Below are 18,734 nucleotides of genomic sequence, written 5' to 3'. Positions count from 1 at the left end.
TGTGAAATTTTATCAGAAATTATATAAAACATTTTATATTTTGGAAAACAGTGATTATAGAAGAACTACTTTCCTTTACCTTATTATTTGTGAGCTTCTCAATAATTATTTAACTGCAAATAGTGCAATGTCTTACTCTTATCTTTTCATGACCTTGATAAGATTGTGGCTAAGAAAGAGCTTACTGGATAAACCCTGAACAGCTTCAAGCTTCAGGATATCATGTTGTTCTGGGTAATTCTTTTACTGTGACTGACTCTATTTGTAACCTCTCCAAAAGAGATAAAGTATAATATTAGAGTAATATACACTAAACTATGCTTAAAATATTATAAATAAAAAATATTCTGCAAAACACAACTGGATAAAAGCTATGGAAATGTGAGTCTTCAGTAATACATTAAAAATATATATGGTAATCAGTGATGGGTGCAAATTTTCAGAAGTAATTCAGATGCTAATGAATCTGGTCAAATCTTTCCGCTGGGAAATGAGTGGGCCTGTTTGTGTTGTTTGCTTTGCCAGCTTCCAATTTCTCTCAGCTGAGAAAAAATTCTTCTATGAATTAATAAAAGCTTTCCTGACTGAAAATAGGGGAATATACAGCTTAATGGCTAGAATGTGTTGCCAGGATTTTGCAATTTAGACAGTTTGTTATGACTAGGACAATGCTTCAAGACATTGAACTTTAATGTTGAAATGTCAGCTTCCCGCTGAGCGGTTCAGGAGCCAAGTCTACACCTGCTTGCTTTCAGAAGAGTTGTTCTTTGCTTCCACCTCCAGCCAGCGGGATATCTGAAGTAAGTATGATGATAATATTAAGTACTTTTCATCTTCCAAACATGGTAAAACATTTAGTAATAAAACTTAAAAAAGAAACAATTATCTTCCATATTCAACACTGGAAAAAAAAAGAGAGGAGAGGAGACTAAAAATTCTGGAAAGAAAGGGCCATATATACCATTTTATTTTGAATCAATTCTTTTCCAAAAAAAATAAATGTTTAGTTTTCATGGAAAATATCATAATATCTTAAGTCATTACTTTTTATGTTAACACATGAGTAATAAATACAGTTCAATTTACAGTGACTAAGGGTGACCAAATATGGCTTGATATTAAATTCAGGCTATAAAAAATAAAATGCCTCTCATGATACCATCTGTGATATAACCCCTTCGACGTTCTCAATTTAATTCATGGAGCACTGAAATAATTAATTTGAGTAATTGGGGAATTATTATTCTCAAGGATTTATAGTGAGTAGATAAAATAGGATTACATCTATTAATATTAATTGCATAGCTTTCAACAAGTTAATCATCACCTCCTGTGGTGTTCTATCATTTTTATTCACTTGTTTTAAGAAATTGTCTAATTTTTCGGGGGAAATACAATAACAGGAAATATACCTCCAGAAAGAGTGAAGACAAATGGGAAATAGGCATGGGGTCCAACTTTGCAAACTCAAAGTCAGTGAATTGTGGATTCAAACCTACATGATAATTTAAATCACACACATGTGCATTCTTTGACCAATATTTTGAGGTAAAGCAAGACCTTTTTTATTTATTTTTAAATAACATGAGTCCATTTGGTTGTCCTCTAGATATTCTTGAATATCTATATTCCTAAAAACCTATATGTCACGTTCCCTCTCATTTTAATTAAAGTGAGTGAAAACCTAAGGGAATTGCAGTGTAATTTTTGTAAAATTACTCTCTAATTTAAAAAATAAAGCCAATATTTTTACATTTGCTTCTAATTTGAGTGCATTTTTAAGCTATATTTCCCAATGGTGATAGGATAGGGGATTTACAGGTAAATTTCACTCATATGTGGCATATAAATCTGAAAGCAACAAATGAATAAAAATGAAAAACACACAAAAACTCCCAGACGCAGACAACATTATGGTGGTTACCAGAGGTGAAAGGGTAAGGGGGATCAATAAATGGTGAGGAAGATTTGACTTTGGGTTGTGGGCACACAAAGCAATAACAGATGACCTATCATATAATTGTGCAGTTGCAATCTATTTAATTTTATTAACCAATGTCACCCCAATACATGTGGAGGGTGAGTTGTTTTTGGCAAAACTATTAAATGTAAGTAACATAAGGTAGTATCTATTGTATAAATTAAGAGTAAAGTAAGTATATCCTTTGATTATATCCCATGATCAGATATAAAATATTAGATACGTTTCTTAACTAAGAATTTGGAGAAGTTCTAAAATGAGGTTAGCTATTATCCTGTTTAATGATGACTATTTCTTTAGATATGAAATACCTAGACACTTAGCAGATAAAATGTTCAAAATTTACTCAAGAGAGAAGATAGGTGGAGAGGCAAATAAAACATGACTGGTCTCTTCAAGTTGCTATAATGCTTCACTTATTGAATTACATTGGTATTCACTTTTCAAATTTATTTGTCAATTTTACACAAATTATGCAATGTTATAAAAAATTCACATTTTTTCACTTTTCCTGCAATTATGTCTGGTTGAATATGCCTGAAGATTTTCCTATACAATGTGCAAGGAAAAAAGTGCATAATTTTAAATTTCCTTTTTCGTTTGATATGATTTTCTGTATAATGTCTTATCATCTTGTCATAAAAATGTATGCTGCAGGACATTTTTATATTCTACTGATTTGCTACTTCAATAAGCTAACCTAAAAAGACCATAAAAGTAGCAAGTATTTTAGATTCATTTTAGTGTTCTATATTAATTGTATATAATTACTTCTGTCCACAGTACTGTATACACAAGAATAATGATAGTAATCATTTTAGTGCTTCTTACATGCTGAACTTTTAGAAAGATGTTGAAGACCCATATTCTTGTGTTGGATGCAAAAAGAAAATAAAATACGGTAACTACAGAGTATTATGAAAGACATGTTTTAATATTAGCTTATAAGTGAATCCAAGAGGTAACACAAGAACAGTAGGATATTTCAAAAGATGTTTTGAATATCAGAATATACAGTCCAAGATTAAATGGCACTTTAGTCAAAGATTTTAGAAAAATCCCATAGTAAGTGTCATAGTTTTAGATTATGGGAAAGAGAATGACAAAATAAAAGTAACCTAGGTTTGAATTGTTAATATGTTGAAATACTCATTAAATACTCATTTTTTTCTGAAATATTTTCTAATTTAATAGGTCTAAGGTGGTATCTATAGTTCTGCACTTCCAATATTACAATGTTAGACAGTAATTCATATCGCAAATGCACAGTACTTAGGTTTTTATCTGTCCAGCCTCCCATCATTTAGATGATATGTCTCTCAACTTGCTCAGTTAGTATGCTTTTGGAATGGATGACCCTCCCTCTGTGTCCCCTGCACCTTACCAAGCATAGGCTTTGATCTGAGCCCAAGGAGGCTAAAACACTCCTATGCTACCTTATTGGTTTGATAGTACGCACATGACATAAATAACATTATATGTGGCTGAGGTTTTTAGTGTCCTTGTCACCAAATGATGACAGCCTATGTGAGAATAAAGTGAAAGATCAGAAAGCGGATTCTAGAGGTACAGAGAGATAGAACCCTAGTGGATATTTCTCCTGCTTAGTTTCATCAAATAATACAATTAACTTTTTGCTTAAGCTCATTTGAGTTAGGTTTTGGTCATCTGAATTCAAGAGTACTGACTAATACACCAGAAATGGACACAAGTTAAAAGTTGTCCTGGAGATCGTGTCCTCAATGTAGGGTTAAAAACATAGTAAATTTGTTCAGGAGATGTGTACATGTGTGCTGAATCTGCATATGAACTGCCACGTAGCTTCAAATATGGACCATATTGTATAGCAAGAAGAGGGTTTGATTTTTTTTAACACATTTCCACTAGCTCCGTATCTGTATCTGCACTCTGAGTCCTTTGCCAGCAAGGGCATTTTGTAAGCAATTCTTAATGGTTTAGAATGTTTTGAGGTTACTTAGACTATGAAGTCCAGGAATAGTGTTTCTAAAAATCTGTTAATAGTTGCAGAGCTTTAAAAAGATATGTAATTAATAAATAAATATGATTTCTTCAGTAAGCCATTTATGAAAGAACTATAATTTGAAATCTTGTGATAGCCCTATGTCCTAGCCCAGAATTTAGATGTTATTTTTTGTAATTTTTATCTCATTAACACCTTACACAAATTTGCATCCAAAACCTAGTAATATTATCGAAGAAATTATCATTATATAATTGCTACTTTTTTAGTTTATATCAGTTTTCAGAGCTATTTTTCAAGTAATCTTTATCAGAGACTAAGGCATAAAATAGAACTTAAGCAAAACCTTAATTTACAATGATAATTTACATTTTATTACAGTCAATTAATAATGTGTCTTTAGTGCTCTTTACCAAAGAGATATAGATGTGTACATTGACAAAGTTGGAGAGGGAGAAATAGATGAATACAAAGATATAGATGGGTGTATATTATTTATTGCTTTGTAACAAATTACCCCCAAATTTAGTAGCTTAAAACAACAAGCATTATCTCACAAAGTTTCTATTGGTCAGGAAATTTGAAGTGGCTTGGGTGATCTGGCTCATCATCTCTCATGAAGTTGTATTCATACTTTCCAGGCCTGCAGTCAACTGAGTGGGGTTTCCATGTACAAGATGGATCCTTCATATGACTTGGCAAATTCATCCTGTCTGTTATGAGAAGCCTCATCTTCTCACCACATGGAACACTCCATCTGGCTGAGTGTCCTGACCACTTGGCAACTGGCTTTTCCCAAAATCAGTGATCTGTCCTTAATTTTATTCTACTATGTAGCTACAAAATAAAACAAACAAATTCTCCTACCAAACAGTGATTGGGGTTTATGCCAACTTGTAGGCCTAGAAAAGTAAAAAGAAAGAGATACAGCTTTACCACTAGGACTGAGCAAAGTTGCTCACCTGTTTTGTAACTAAGTCTGCAAACTACCGATGTCACAGCAGGGCCATACGTCCACAGCAACATTGTGAGACCTGGATTTCACGGAGGTAACTGGGGTGCAGGGTGCTACCTGGAGACAAAGAATATATAAAATAAAATAAACACACACAGGGAATGGAAGACCAGTCATAAGAAGAAAACAATAGTAGGAAACAAGAGAAGAAGGAAAATACAAAACAAAACAAAAGCTTTCTAAACATGAGTCTACAAATGAAATTCTAAAATGGACAACTAAATGGGGATTGACTGTGGGAGAGGTGGCAGGTGAGAGGGGCAGGGGAGAGCAGTGGGGGAAAAATGGGACAACAGCAACAGGAAAACAACTAAAAAAAGAGAAAAAACTTAAAAGAAAACACATAAGTTGGCATTTGAAGATACCGAAAAAGCTAAGAAATCCAAGGAAGTCAACTATTAGAAGGTAAACTTAGTTCAAATGAAATATTTTTGGAGCAATCTGACAAAGATTAACATATAGTTGGGTTAACACAGAGAACTGAACACACATGTATTTAAATACTTTATCTCAAATCCCCATGTAAGCTACAGTAAAAAAAAACTTAAGGCATAAAATCACATAGATGGTTAGAATAAGACTTTTTTAAAAAATGACAAAAATTTGCCTTTAGAATGTTATCATATTTTTTTTCTCCAGATATGATAAAAATAGTTGATGAAACTTGTGGTTTCAAGCAACCAGTAACAGTGAAAACAAAATATACTGTATAGCAGATCAGTGAAATATACAAGGCTCAGCTGGGCAGCAAAGAACAAGACTCCCACAAGCAAATGTGGCATAAAAAGAAGTCCCTATTTTTAAAAAACAAGCACAGTTCAGATAGCTTCTTGCTGGAAAAAGTCTTCTTGCCTACAATTAAGCCTAAAAATCATTACCTTTTAATTCCTATGTATTATATGTTTCTAATCTCACAAGCTATTGTTAAATTGGAAAACCATAGAGTAAATCAGAGTTCCAATGGTAATTGTGAGTGTTTTGTATAATTTTTCCATTTAGTTTTGTTTCATTATAAAGTGGTCAATGATGCATTTTTAACACAGTTTCCTCTTTAGGCTACAACAATGTATTATGATTCCTGTGAGTAAAATAGCTCATATATGTAATTACTGATTTCTTTCCTCTGTAAAATGATTATGTCTTCACCTTTGGTTTTTCTTTCAGAAATCATCTGACAGAGTGTCACCTTCAAGATAATTTAGCTATAGAATTATTTTTAAAGTCTGAATCATATTTCTCCAGAAATTACAAAGAACACATGGCATATTTTCTATCTTTGAAACAGAGCAGCTGGCTTGGTGCATATGTATTTTGCTACTAGTGAAGTCTTTTTTCTAAATGAGAAATATGAGATGGTAAGAGTTGTTTGCAAATAAAATATACATTTAAAAAAATAAGCCCCCACTCATACAAAAACACATTAGAGTTAGGGTGAGAGATGAATCAAGGGATCAGCAGATGTGAACTGGTTCCCTAATACATCAGTTCTTAGAATTTTAAAAGTCCACATTATTATGTCTTAAGATATATTCTGCATTTGTCACTGGAAATGGTGATTAGCATCACAATGTGAAATATTGCATAGAAGACAATCTTGAAACCTGTATGGGTAAATATATGCACAAAGTTATAATAAAACTTAGCCTGTCAAGTTGTTCTGAAGCAGAAAATGCAATGTGCCTTACATAGTACCTGGGTGTGGTATGTGCTCTCTTGTTGCTGTTTGTTTATTTTCTTCTAAAAGGTCCAAGTAAGAATGAAAAAGCTAAAATAATATATCAAATATCCAATATTTAATGATGTATGCTCTTAGCTGGGATACCAGTGTCCATTAAAAACTTTTAGAATTATTCTGATGAACTCAAAAAGCAAGTGTGTAGTACTCAAATAATTGGTGGGGAGTCTCACACAGAAAAGGACTGAGGTGAGTGAAATAAAGATCCTTTACTATGCAACATCACTTATGAATATCATAAGCCTGCAAACATTTGCAAAAATTTTGTTATGGTCAATGTAAGATTCAGGGAAGTATTAATAAAAGAAAACCTTTAAGGAAGAGATATCTTTAAAATCAGAGTTCTTAATGAATTTACTAGTAATGGAAAACATATTTGAACACTAATACCCACATATTAAAATATTAAGTTCTGGATTTGGAAGTTAAATTACATTGAACAAGTGTTTTCCCTTCAGATTAAAAAATCCATCTCTTTACCCAGATTAAATGTCAACTTTTCAGACATTTCCTCCCTAAGGCTCAAAATAGAAGTAATCACTTCCTCCTTGCCATCCACATAATGCATTGTTCATATTTTAATATAACTCAAATCATATTCTAATTCTAATTAGATGGTTTCAACCTTTTTCTCCCTTAATACGCTGTGAAGTTGATGAGTCTGTTCTGATCCTCTTTGTCTCCTTAGTACATAATCTGACACATTGTACAGTCAGACTCTTGGTAAGTAATGACCAAAACCATATCTCAAAGAAAAATGATATTCCAAATTTTGTTTTCTATAATTGATACATTAGTAAGATAATTCCAAAATCTGGCACTCAGCTCTTTCAGGATTAGCTTGATTAATAAATACTCAAATTATACCTCTCAGACTAGATATGAGATGTAATTGTTGTTTATAAATGAACTGGTGTGAAGTTTCTCCCACTTGAGATAAGTATAGAAAAAAGAACCTTTAACTTTGATCTCAAATATCCTTTGGGTGCAAAAATAGAATTACATAATTAAGCTTTCTTCGTTCTTCCTTTGATAGCGATGTTTTTAAAAAAATCAGTTGTACTAGTTGTGTATTTAAGATTGTTATTATGGATTAATTACCATCTGTATCTTTTAATAGTGAGAGTCAATCAAATAAAACATGTAGGCTAAAAACATAACAGTGATATGGCAGATGGATTGCCACCTTTGGGAACAGAATCTGCTATATGACTTGGGTCCGTTGCTTAAGATTGATTATATTACATGTCCTCATATTAAGAAGTAGACTCAACATTAAGAAGGATTTTATAAGCATCGACTTATGTGGGCTGAATAAAAATAGAGTTGTTTGGAACATGGTAGAAACTGAAATTTCTATTCATTTCTTTTAGGTTTTGCTTTGAGTAAGATAAAACTTGGTTAGTAAAAATACACACAGTTGGAATTTTAGTGTCTTTTTGGTAAATTGTCCCTTTTTTAATTGTTACATATGTCTTATTTTCCCTTGTAATATTCTTCATTTTGAAGTCTACTTTGTTGTTAGCATAGCTACTGAGCTATAGCAACCCTGGCTGTCATTGCCAATAGATTGGAATTGTCAAGTAAAATATCTGGCTTAACTGCTTAACTAAAGAATTTATATCTAATTTGGCTGGCACTTGAAAATTACCAGTAATTTAATGACAGTTCAGCATTTTATATTTAAAGAATGCATCAAGATAACACAGAAGGAGAACAATAATAAATTGAATGTTTATCTTTTCTTAATGGGTGAAAACACAATTTGTGGAGTGTGACAGATGGAATACATTACTTGCTCCACACCTGACTTGAAAAATATATTTAACCTCTCTAAGATTTAAAGTTTTATTTTTTAGTATTTTTATTATAAAACGGTCAAATTAAAAATATTATAATTTGTACTTATAATCTAAAACAGTTATAAAGGAAAGATGTATTTACCAAATTCTAGCTCAAGGAATAAAACAATATCACCTTGAAATAACTGCAAGCCTAAATTTTGTGCATATCTTTCCTTTGAAGTTTTACCATTTATGTATGTATTTTTTGACAGAGTGTTTAATATATTAGTTAATATGCATTTTGAACTTTACATGAATAGAATCATCTTATCTTTATATCTAGTAATCTGTTGATCTATCTATGCTAATCTTTTATGATGTACTCTCTTCTCTATTCTGCTTGTGAAATATATCAATTGTCATGTGTAGCTTTAATTTATTAAATTTTACTGCCATCTATCAATTTTTTGGTCTGATTTTTAATTTGATTTTTGTCGAGTGATATTTATGTTTGCTGCAATTAATGTATTACAAACTGCTGAAGTGTTCATCTTGGGACATGTGGGAAACTATATGAGCTTCATTTCATTCATATAAAACAGATATGACATTTGTTTACCATAAACTTATTTTGATATTTAAATATGATTATGTAAATATCAAATTTATAATGATGTATTACTATAGTATTAATTGCATTGAATTATAGTTATTTACTTGTATGTCTTTCTACCTTCTCTCAACTCAGTAGTGAGTTTTACAAAGAGGAGCAGCAGAGCATCTTTTATTCTTCCTAACCACTACTGCAGTGCCTATGACAAAATAGGCTATCTTAAGTGGAAGGAGACTTGCTTTGTCTCTTTAAGTTTTAACTTTGAACTAAGGAAATCGTTGTTATGTATTCAAAACACATTCTTATTCTTTTATAAAGGTTTAAAATACTACATGTTAACAACTGTGCTTCTGTTACTGTTGGTAGGTAGTTAGCAAATTATTAATAAGAAAGGGAGGCAAAGAGAATTAGATGTTGAACTTAATAAACTGGGGAGCATAAGTCTGCCTGGTTGGCCAGGAAGCTATATCATTTACAGACTCATTCACACACTCCAGGGGCCTGCTGCCAAGGAGGCTTATTCCTAAAAGCACAGGAAATCTCCCCAGGCCCACTGTTTGCCCTCTGGTGCCAGATTCTTGGAGGGCCACATGGGGGACATGCTTGACCATAGAGGCCTGTCAGTCTAATGAGGAAGTGTGGACCCGTCCATCATAAGCCCATGAAACTGGGGAAGTTGATTGGCTATTTTGAAAAAACACCTGGTCCATCCCAAATCCTAGCTAATATAATCCCAGGGAAGCAAAGAAACTCCTCTCGTTTGGTGACCCGTGCATTTGTGTGTTCTGTCTTGCCTGGGAGCATGTGACCATGTGGGTCTAGCCGCTACCAGATCCTGAGCAGATGGTGTTGGTTCCACAGGACTAAGCTTTAATATAAATCAGAAACTCTGGACACTGGCTTGTGTTTTGGCCTAGCTGAAGGGAAGTTTGGACATTCCATGGCTGTACAGAGGGAGATGGAACATTGGAAACCTAGGGACAGACTTCTACCCAAATAAATCATCTTCATTCCCACATCACAATCTTCTGTGTGTGGGACCTTGGAATGCTTTCCTTGAAATCCCATGGAAGAGCTTGATTTCCATTATCAAAATCTGGCAAGCCAGGCAGTAAACTGGAGAAGACATGGTTGTGTATTATGGTAAGACGTGGAATGCCACTTCTCAGGCTGGGAGTTCTATGCATCATTTCTATCTCTCTCAGTGACCTGCACTTGTCCCGTTCATATGTGCATTCCATGACTTGTTTTACTGTCCCCAGTTCTAATAAACATACCTTCATAGACACCTGGACTTGTGTTGTGAAATTTTTTCTGCATGAAGTCAAGAATCCACCCACTACTGGCTGGCCCCAGGCAAACCTGTTTAGGGGAAGATTCCTTGTCTGGTAACACTTTTTTGTTGCTTGTGTGTTTCCAATTTAAAAAATATTTTTACTATTTTATTATATATAGACATAATTAAAATATTTCACCATAAAATCAATCATAGAAGCTACTTAACTATTTCCCAAATCAATATCATTCCGATGAGTCTAGATCATAAGTCAATATTTCAGAATAAACATTTCATAAATTTATTTAAACTAGGCTTGCTATATAACACTGCTGGTTCTATAATAATAAATAATATGTGTTTATTTAAGGACCTCAAAAGGTATAGTGACTTCATAATTACCTTTATATAGTTTATAGCCAGCCTCTATAAAAGCATATTTTTTAAAAAGCAGTATTAAGAGTTGTATAATAGCATCATTCAAATACTTTCTTTACTAAAGTTTTTCTAAGTGTCTTTAACATGCTAATGAGAAGCTAAACCTTTAAGATGAGCTTATTGAATACAATGTTTTCCCAAAATTACCCTAAGACTTCTTTCTTGCATCAGATTTGTTTTTCATGGGACTAATGTTGAAATATGGTAATACATAGAGTGGAAATATATATTTATGTAGAAAAGGAGCAATTTGCCAAAGCAGAGAAATACATGTCTAAGGGGTGTTAGGACTTTAGATATATTTGGAAGCCCCAAAACTCAAACTTTCTTACCTTTCAAATGGCCTAATCTGAAATAATAGTGATAATTATAAGCATAAGAATTACAAAATTTATTGAGTGATTGTTAAATGCCAGGCTCTGAGCATTTTACAAATTACTTCATTTGATAGTTTAGGTGTTCTAACATGTTATCCTCATTTTACTGGGGAGGAAACCTATCCTTACAGTGAGTGTTGAAATTTGAATTCTGTTTAACTGAATGTAGAATCCAAAATGTAAAAAAAATAGATGCCAAGATATTATGTCTTAATTTGAATTAATTTTGAATTTTATTAGATCCACATCCAACAACACAGTTAGCTGAAAAGAAGAAAGAGAGAAAATGGGACATTGTGGTGAATGTGTCAGAGCAAGGTGAAGACAGACACACACGTGGGCACAGAGGATCGACAATTTTGCACAGGAAGCCAAGAAATTTAATTTGAAAGATTGATCAAAACCAGTTACTCAATGGATCCTGTTGGAAAGTGTGGCTCTGGATAAGAATCATTGGAAGAAAAGGGGGACAATGAACATCAGTGATCCCAACAAGAAGTCAACATTATGGAAGAAAGCGCTGAACTGGTATACTGGACTACACACAAAGACACAGGATTAGCTTGAAATTGTTGATCTGGGCACATCTTATGTAAATACTGGAAGCCTAACAACCTTGACCAAGTGACATGATTCAGAAAGAAGGGCCAAGCATGTTCGAAAAGCAAACCCACATATGCTGTGACATAATTTGATCTATTTTATTGTGTATTATATTCATATAGTAAGAAAATATTTTTTATTTCACCCTGATATATCCACCAAAATGATGAACTGCTGAGTCACTCTCTGTGTGTTCACTAAGGGGAACAATTTTAGTTCTGATTCTTGTTAATCTGTGACAATCATTGCTAGATACAATTTTATAAAATGACCATTCGTTATGGACAGACTATATATAACCTTAGTAAACTCATTACCTGTTGTAAATTTAATTTGGCGATGAGATTCTTGAGAACCTTCACTTATTGCAAAAAACATTTTAAAGTAATTTAAAAAAATTATTTTCTATTCTTTATTTCGCAGATAACACTTTCACTGAGATGCCCCAGTGGATTCAGTGACTAGCCTTGATGATACTGCCCTGCAGATCAGAGCAATAATCATGGACTTATTGTGCCCAGGTGTGCATTCTTCGGCTTGCAGGGTGATCTCACCATTCTGCTGGAGAATTCCCACTCCACTCCTGACTCAGAGTCAAAGAATCAGGTGCTTTGCCTCTCACTGACTCTCTTTCTGGATTTATCTTTAATTTTTTCCGAGACTCCAAGACTGTTTCTGAGTCTAACTCTGGTATGGCTTTTAGTTGGCTGCCCATCTTATTTTCAGTTTTTGTTTTGGTGATGTTGATTATATCATCTAACCATCTTTACCTTTTAATGTTTGAGTCTTTTATGTTTTTAAAATATTATGAGTTCTCCTGGCTTTTGTGTCAGTCAGTTCTACTTCATCATGTCACAAAATTATGATTTTGTCATGTTGAAGATAAAGCTTCTATCACATCACAGCCTGCACTGCTGCCTAGTCAGCTGCCAATTTTTGATAATATCTTGTGTCATTTGTTTTCTTGTATGCTCAAATGTCAGAATCAGAAAAACGGAGAAGAAACAATTTATGTCTGCTAGAATAAAGAGCAACCACTAGATGAGAAAACATCAGGATAAGTATGCCTTTGAGATTGTCTGTGCCACTCTGACCTTCTGTTCTGGAACTGATGCAACCAATCAGTCAATTTTACTGATACACAGCAATTTCTGTTTTATATTTATTTGACTCATGGCTGAAATTGTAACACCGAGGCTATCAATCTCTGTGTGTGTATATATACTTGCTTAAATGGAAAAAAGCGATAAAAGTTTTGTTCTTTAAAAAAGGAAGGTGATTTGCCTCCTTTTTACAATGATCTGTTTATATTTATAGTTCTTTCTGTTCTGTACCTAGCTAATTTTTTTCCTCTTTTTCCTCTTTCCCTTTTTGGAAAAGTTGTACTTATTATTTGGTAAAAACTTTAAATAAATTACCTACTCTTCAAGAATGCCTAATTCAAAAACTCGTATCTTCTACTAATGGAAAGAAATAGATGCATTTTTAAAAAAATTGCAGCACAGAAAATGCAGAGTTTGATTTGTATGTAAGAATTTTGCCTGGTTAAAATTACGGTTGTATGAATCGACTTGAACATGTTTTGGAATGAAATATAAATAATACAGGATTAATTGTTTTTGCCCTGCCGAGAGCTTAGAGTACATCACATTTCTTCCCTTTTTATCTCAAAGGAAATACAAAATCCCTACAGAAATACATTAATAAGCCAAACCAATATATGAAAAAATGCTTTATGTGCTGAAAACAGGATGTTAATAAACCTTAAATTTGAATCTTTAGCTTGACATATAATCCAACTGGACAATTATTAAAGAAAACAACATAATAATATATGGAGAAATTCAGTTATAAACTTCAGATTTCTACAGCTTGCTCTTGATTTTAAGATTCTCCCATTGTGTGAATACAAAATATTTTCTGAACAGATTGCTATAACTTTGCCTGTTGTTTTGCTTTATCTATTGCTGCTTAGCAAACCACTCCATAACTTTGTGGCTAAACACATCAATTTATTATCTCAGATATCTGTGTCCTCTAGACTTGGTGGGTAGCTCTCATCTGAAGTTATTGCAGGGAGTTACAGTCAGGTACTGGCTGGGTCTGAAGACAAGTAAAAGCTCCACGTGATTGCTCACTCACATGACTGGCACACTTCCTTACATCCTGAAGGTCAACTTGGTTTGCTCACAGAAGCAATTATACTTGGCCTAAACACACAACTTGGGCTCCTCACTGTTTGGTATTGGAGTTACAAGAGGAAATGTCCTAAGCACAGATGTTCCAAGTCACAGTTCCTTTCTCACCAAATTCCGTTGGTCGAAGCAGTTCACAGGCCCAACCCAGACTCAAGCTGAGGTGAAACAGATTCCCTGGTCCCAAAGGGCATGTTGAAATCAATTTTGGTCATATCTAGTTAATGGCCATTTGCCAGGCATTAATTATGTTCCTCACACATGGAACAGACACTCATCTCCACTAAAGCCCCTGGAATGCTTGATGCATTTCATCAGTATCAGGCTTGATGTCCCAGAGCTCATCATTTTAAGTCCAATCAGAGATGCATTGTCCTCCTAAGTGGAGCTCCTCAGGTGTAGATCCTTGAGCCAGATTATTCTCCATTTCTTGTTACAAGAAATGGCCTATTTCAGTAATTGAGTAGCTTTCCAGCATGCCTCTTGTTTATAGACGGCTGAGGGCCCAGAAGTTCTTTCCATTTTGAACTGTTTCTGACATTTTCTGTCTAAGTTGACACATAGAGCTGCTACTAATACAACACTCTTAAAAATATTTGTGAGTTTCCCAGAGGATCTTACTTGGATTCACTCTCCAAGGTAAAAGCTAATACCATAAATCTCTTTGAGACAGATCCTTCTCTATTTTGGGAGAGAGGATGCTGTGAGACAATATCCTTAAGTCTCCTCAAAGAGCCAAGGAGGCTCATAGCTGAGATTCTGAGAAGACCTTCCATCAGGCTAAGAGGCTCTAGGGGCGCACACTTTACATTCTTAGATATCTTTCCACCTCGCTGCTATATAAATCTGAGGTCTTAACCAAAAATATTACAGACACATCTTGGATCAGGAATTAACCCTAAATCACATTTTACTGATATCCCCTCCGATTGGAGTTTTGCCCCGTAAAACTTGAATTTCTCACAGCGTGATTGCTTGAGGGTAGTCTCGTTTATCACACAAGGCCGGCTAAAGGGTGTGCAGCCAGCCAGGGCTGGAGCCTCCAGCCAAGCGCACTGGGACGGGCTCCTAGGCCGCCACCATCCGCCGGCCCCGGCCCCACCCCTAGACGCTGGCGGGCCTGGAGAGTGCACTGCGGCCTGCGGGAGAACTAGGGTTTTGGGGTGAAGGAGAGGGAGGAGCTGTTCCTCAGGCTTCAAGAGTTTCGCAGCCTGGTCGATGTGGTGAGGAGCGACACCTCACAGAACTTGGAGAAAAGCATCCCATTTCGTGAGGCCAAAATGATGGAAATGTGCAGCGTTAACGTCAAAATGGACCCACTAAAGGCCTTTGGCAAGCTGGTTGGGGCCATGCCTCCCTCCGGGAAGTCCCCATGCTTCAGGCCGAGAGGGACCACAGTGTCTTCTAGCAGGCCCTGGGGAGGAGGTGGCTGGCTCCACCCGGTTTCCCTCCTTCGGGAACAGACTGTCGATGCAGCCGCGCGGATGAAGAAGTTGCGCCCCGTGGTCCAGAATGAGGACTCTTCCTGTGTCTGCAGGGAAGAGGACACAGCGAACCCCAGCTGCCACCAGCGTACGTGAGCTTTGAGGCCTGTGAGGAGCAGCCTTTGGTTTTCATTTTCTTTATTGTTGACGATTTGCTTTCTGAATTTCCTCTCTTCATTAGAGAAGCCACTGGCACCCATGTGTGGTAATGCCACTAAAAAAGCTGGATAAGGCATTTGCTGCCAGCCTGGTGTTCTAAAGGTTGAAGACACTGGGGACTTGGACTTCCTTTTCTTTCGGAAGAACTTCGCATGGGCGTCAAAGGGAATTGGCTCGGTGCCGCAGGGCTGCGAGGCTCCAGGTCCTGGGTGTTGGTTGGTTTGTCTGCAACTCCAGTGCCCACTGGCCCTGCGGGTCATCTCAACAGGAGCATCAGGAGCTTAAGCAAAAACCAAACCGCAAAAACCACCACAATCCTCTTCAATAGGTGGCACAAGGAAAGTACATCCGAAGGACAAGCATTTCTGCAAGTTCAAGTGGAAGTTGAAGAACATTTTGTGACTTATTCTCAGATTTCATGCAATGATGCTGCCATTGAAATCTTTTGACCAGATAAAAGGTAAGAGAAAACTGAGCCATAAAGAATATGTGGCCATTTTGATCTACCTTTTTCAAAGAAAATTAGTGACTAGATCAGTGATTTTCAACCTTTTTTATCTCATGAGATGCATAAACTTACTACTAAAATTCTGCAGCACACCAAAAATATAATATTTTTTGCCAGTCTGACAAAAAATAGGTATACTTTTGATTCATTCACACTGGACAGCTATTGTGTTGGCTATTGTCATTTTAAAAAAAATATGACCATCTAAGGGAAAAGAGGTCAGTGCCCCTGACTAAATATTACGTGATTTAAAAGTTAGGTTGTTAGGTCAACTTTTTTTTTTTTTTTTTATTCAATTATTTTTTATTGTTTTTTATATTTATAGAATTTAGATGTCTGGATTTGTCTCTTATTTTGATAACTGAAAGCACTTTACACAATATATTAAAAACAAACATTAACCACTTAGTCTGTTCTAGACATTGGGTTATTTACTGCCTGCAAAGGTGAATAAATACAGTCCTCACCTTCAAGAAACAATCCTAAATATTTCAAATAGCTTGTGTGTCTTCCACCCATTTTATTTATTTATTTATTTTTTATTTTTTTTTAAAGTATATTTTATTGATTATGTTGTTACAGTAGTTCCAATTTTTTCCCCTTTACTCCCCTCCACCCAGTATCTCCCTCCCCCAGCATCCCCCCCCAAGTCCGTACCCATGGTTCGTAAAAAATAACTATCCCTCCCTCTCAGATATTAAGACCCTTTGTAATCTTGTAAAGGACAATGGGCGAAGGTCTCAAGCTCCTCTAGCTGCTTCAAGCTGGACATGGTCGTCGTCCTACCTACCCTTGGGTCCAGAAATCCCTAATAATAGTGGGGGTGTGGAGGGGAGGGTGGCCTTCCCACATGGGGAAGGATTGTGCAGACTCCAGGTCAGTTGGCTGTCTCCGGACAACGGCGTGCTTGGTTTAGCAGGTTGGCATCCTTGTTGTGTTCTGGGGGGAACAGATTTGGCAAAAAGGGTTAAAAAGCATCATTCAATCCATAACTACTAGGTGACAAAAGGCAGGGATTAATTTTTCAATGTTCCACATTAGGAGAAAAAAAAAAGGGGGGGGGGCTTCTTTGGAGGAAGGTGTGCTAGGCACATCTCGCCTGTCCAAAACCCTTTTGCCCATTATATTTAGTTTGGGCTGAGGGAAATAGTTTATGTTTCCCCCTTCTCAGACCTCTGGGCCCTTTCTGTCCAAGCCATTAGGATAGAAAAGAGAATTCAGTTTTAAAGTGAAGCCCACAGACCACCCTATTCTTCATCAACCCAGCCATTTAGTTCAGCCAAACCGTTGAGTCTCAGGAGGCAGCGCTGCAGAGAGGATTAAGTGAGCCTTTTGCGTACAGACAATCACTGAGGTAATGCGGTCATAGGCTTATGCCCTTTGAAAACAGAAAACACATGTTAATTTATGTAACATAGCCAACAAACAAGTCTCTAAATCTGTAAGACTGTCTTATTGGGAAGACATCCAGTTGCAAGGCACTTGACATTCTACTTGCCTGCAACTTGAATCTCTTTGGTGATATCACAGATATGGTTTAATTTTCAAGTGAAACCATTTTTTAAGTGAGAAGAAACTTTTAAGACGGTTAGCTGCCCTACTTTACAGTCTGCCACTGATCATTGTGATTTTCCTTGAATAATGATTTTTCTCCCTAAGATTACTCTCCTTGTCTTTAAAGGGGCTACATTAAGTCCATTTTTAATTTATCCTGTTCGTTTGCATAAACATAACAAGAGCAGCAAATGATCACTTATGATCTTTAGTTCTGTTTTGCTGGAACTTACCCAAGGAACATTTAGGGTGGCCCTCAGTCTGCTCTTCAGGGCACAGAAGCTGGGCCACATACCTGGCATTCATCCTTGCCTGTACACACCTGTCCTTTCCAAGTCTTTCTGGTTTTCCATTGTGCCTTAAGGTCCCTTCTAGCCATCTTTCAGGAAAACAACCTTCATTCTTTCCCTGGGGAGATTGCTGTGGACCGCACAACCAACCATGGCAGCAGGCCTTTTATTTCGCGGGCTTTTATTACCTTTGAAAGTCATTCCCAGTCATTCCCATGCCCATTTGCTTGAAATACTTTTTTCCATCCCTTTACTTTCAGTCTGTGTAGATCTTTTGTTCTAAGGTGGGTCTCTTGTAGACAGCATATATGTGGGTCATTCTTTCTAATCCATTCAGCTACCCTATGTCTTTTAATTGGAGCATTTAATGCATTTACATTTAAGGTTATTACCGATAAGTACTTATTCACTGTCATTTTTCCCCTTTGTACTTGTGTTCTTCTCTGTCTCTCTCTGTTTCTTTATCTTCTTAGAGCAGACCCTTTAGCATCTTTTGCATTGCTGGTTTGGTGGAGATGTATTCTTTTAGCCTTCTTTTGTCTTGGAAGCTCCTTATTTCACCCTCCATTTTGAATGAGAGTTTTGCTGGGTATAGTATTCTAGGTTGTAGACCTTTGTTTTTCATTGCTTGGAATATTTTTTGCCATTCCCTTCTGGCTTGTAGTGTTTCTGCTGAGAAATCTGATGATAGCCTTATTGGAGTACCCTTGTATGTTATTAGTTGTTTTTCTCTTGCTGCTT

The sequence above is a fragment of the Furipterus horrens genome, unplaced genomic scaffold (genome assembly GCF_987537825.1).
Source record: "Furipterus horrens unplaced genomic scaffold, mFurHor1.1.pri manual_scaffold_6, whole genome shotgun sequence".
In the NCBI taxonomy this organism is placed as follows: domain Eukaryota; kingdom Metazoa; phylum Chordata; class Mammalia; order Chiroptera; family Furipteridae; genus Furipterus; species Furipterus horrens.
This window is presented reverse-complemented; position numbering follows the sequence as displayed.